General features: G+C 41.7%; 1 pseudogene; it reads left to right on the forward strand.

The window, feature by feature from the left end:
• The first annotated feature begins 569 nt into the window (after window positions 1-569).
• Window positions 570-3,062, forward strand: LOC102871258 (annotated as a pseudogene).
• The last annotated feature ends 312 nt before the right edge of the window (window positions 3,063-3,374 follow it).

Consider the following 3,374-nt stretch of genomic DNA (forward strand, 5'->3'; position numbering starts at 1 on the left):
AAAACCATGAACTCGTAAAACATTACACAACATGGATGACTGTGTAGGCACTATGCTGGGTGACATATCTCAGTTACAAAAGGACAAATACGGCATAACACCACTGTTACAGAGCAAGACTGACATGGGAGAGTAGGGGGAAAACTAGGTAAAGAGTGGTTAGGAAATGAACACTGTATTGGACCAGTTGAGGGTTTTAAAAACTGTTTAAAATATATGATCAGGTATTTTATGTATGACAACAGTTGAGAATAAGAGGTGCACTGTAAAGTGGAATGGGGAGGAAGAGATGAGAGGGAGGGAGGGAGGGAGGAAATTGTGCAACAAATCCAATTTTTCTGTAAACTTTCGTTAAAATCACAATAAAAATAAATAAATAAAATCAGGTGCATCTGGGTTGTATCCTTTCTTCATATCTATTCAATCTGTATGCTGAACAAATAACTGCAAAAGTTGGACTATAACATGAGGATTGGAGGAAAACTTATCAATAAACTGTGTTATGCAGATGACACCACCTTTCTGACAGTGAAGAGATCTTGTTGTGAAATGGTGGATGGGCTGGAGAAATGATGGTTTTGGGGGAGAGCGGGGCCTCAGGCAGTGGAGGTGGTACAGAGGTTTCTCCTTAGAAGCTAGAATTGTGAAGTTCCGTCTCACATACTTTGGGCACGTAGCCAGGAGGGACCAGTCTTTGGAGAAGGACATCATGCTTGAAGGGTGGATGCAGGTGAGGAAGACTCCAGATTAAATTGACAGATACAGTAACTAGGGCAATAGGAGTAGGTGTGTCAGAGTTAGTAAGACTGGCTCAGGACAGGACAAACTTCAGAGCTATTATACATAGGGTCGCTGCGAGTCACAGGCAATTCGATGGCACATTAACAACAATAGCATGGTTTAAAACCAAGAAAGGTGTGCATCCTAGCTATATACTTTCTCAATACCTATTCGATCTGTATGCTGAGAAAAATCATTCAAGATGATGCTGGACTTTATGAAGAATGTGCTACCAGGATTGGAGAAGATTCATCAACAGTCTCTGTTATGCAGATGAGACAATTTTGCTTGCTCAAAGTGAGGATGACTTCGCAGAAGATCAGAGACTACAGTCTTCAATATGGATTACATCTCAACATCAAGAGCACAAAAATCCTCACTACTAGACCAATAGACAACATTATGACAGATGGAATAAAGATTGAAATTGTCAATAATTTCATCTTACACGGATCCTAAGTAGGAGAAAATGGTATTTAGGGGCACGGGCCATGAGCGGCTCTCTGAAAGAGCCACAGGGAGTGAGAATAGTAAAGCCCCTTATTACCCTAGAGGAGAAAGATAAAGAACCCACAGCCCAGGCCCATGGTATCTCTAGAGCCACACCAACAGCAAGAGGTTCAATTATTCATTGCTGACTAACAGATTCACAGTTAAAGTACCAACAATGGGGTTTATTGGGGAAGGAAGTTGGAGAGTGGGGGAGGTAAAGAATATCTCACGATACAAGGCTAAGTTTTAGCCCAAGTTCCAAGACACAATTCCTCAATTAGTCCAGGCTCTGGTTTCAGTTTTGGCAGTCAAATACAAATTCTCCAGAAACGTTTATCACAGAGCAGTTATAAGTCAGCTTCTCTTTCAAGCATCCAGGAAGAACAGCAAACGCCTTTAACTCTGGCCTTTGTCTCAGGGCTCCTCTGCCAGTTTCTCCACAGCAATCACATAGTCTCTCCAACATCATCACCAGTCTCCAGTCTGTTCCAGTCTCCCTCAAGTCTTGCTGCCACAAGTTTTGTTTGTCTGAAGTCTTGCCACCCAGTGTGGGAAGCACTCTTTCTCTTATCCTAGTCCTACAGCTGTTGATGACCATGTTCTTCAGTTAAGGTAACTGGATACTAGAGAGGGGTAACTGTAGTGGTTTTAAAAAGCCAACTTTTAGGCTAAAACCACAGATCCATAATCAATGCTCTTAGATGGAGATCAGGAGATGTCTTGTATTGGCAAAGTGTGCTGTTGGGGACCTTGCCAAAGTCCTGGGGAGCAGTAATGTCTCTTTAAAGAATGGGTAAGTTCAGCCAGCCCTTAGAGGCAAGGCTTCTTAGAGGCAAGGATTCTGAAGCTTAGCGTAACATCTTCAGGTATGATGTTAGAAGGGGCTATTCCTTGGAAAGAGACAGCATGCTTGGAAAGGTGAGGGGTCAGCAAAAGAGAGGTAGATCTTCAACCAGATGGACTGACAGTGACGTGACTGCATAATGGGCTCAAGTATGTCAGAGATGATGAAGATAGACCAGAATAGCACAGTGTTCAGATCTATTGTTCATAGGGTCACTATGAGTCATACTCAACTCAAAAGCACCTAATAACAACAACAACAATAATAAGGTAAAATAATAGAGAAAAGATATCTGGTTATGATATCCAAAAATCAAATTGAAAGACTGATCCATTCTGGTTCCTCCTTTTCAATCTGAATCCACGCAAAGTTCTTCAGATAGATCCTGGAGTGACAAACAAGTATATAAAAAAAGGTTTCGGCAGTTATTTATCTTGGTACATTGCGACAAAAATCAAGATAATGCTGACCAAACACAAAAGACCTTCGAAGCTGTAGGCTAAGTGTACAAGTTGCTGCTACTGAATCAGTAACAAACAAAAAGGGCCCTAGATTAAGTCAGGCAGGTAGAGAGTAAGTGGAACACACTGTGAAAAAAGAAGAAAAGCAATTAAAAAAGGAAAGGAAACCCACAAATGCAGAGGAAGGTGATCCTGAGCCATTCAACAGGCAGTATACAGAGAGACCATGAAACTCCTTGCTGAACTGGATATCAAAAGAAAGAAAAGCCAAAGAAATGCATAAAAGGAAGCATGAAGGGACGCAGAGATTAAAGCTCAAGGAAAAAGCCAAAGGAGAGAGAGAATGGCAGAAAAACTGTGAGGAAAGTTGAGATGGTTATATGGATAGCTGGTGGAATTTACATGTAAATAACAAAAGGAAGAAAGAGAAGAAAACTTGGATCTTTCTGAGACCACCAAAACTAAAAATGGAAATGTGTGAGTGACCACTTGGAGTCAGAGCCACAGAACCTTCCTCTGTCTCCCCTCCTGCTTCGAAAGACTCTTCTTTCACTCTACCTCTACCAACATAGATCAGCATTTGTTTTTTAGCTCACTGAAGGCACTCTGCTGGCTGAGTGGTAAGGAACTGCAAAAGTACAGTTCTAGTCCACCAGCTGCTATATAAGAGAAAGATAGGCAGTCTCCTCTGGTGCTATTTACTGCATCTGAAACCCCACTGGAGGATCAGCTATGAGTCAGTTGCCAATTCACAGCACACAACAACAACAACACTGAAACAAGGGGCTCGCTTTTAA

Source organism: Elephantulus edwardii, unplaced genomic scaffold, assembly GCF_000299155.1.
Source record: "Elephantulus edwardii isolate Elephantulus edwardi_28Jun2011 unplaced genomic scaffold, EleEdw1.0 scaffold00144, whole genome shotgun sequence".
Lineage (NCBI taxonomy): Eukaryota > Metazoa > Chordata > Mammalia > Macroscelidea > Macroscelididae > Elephantulus > Elephantulus edwardii.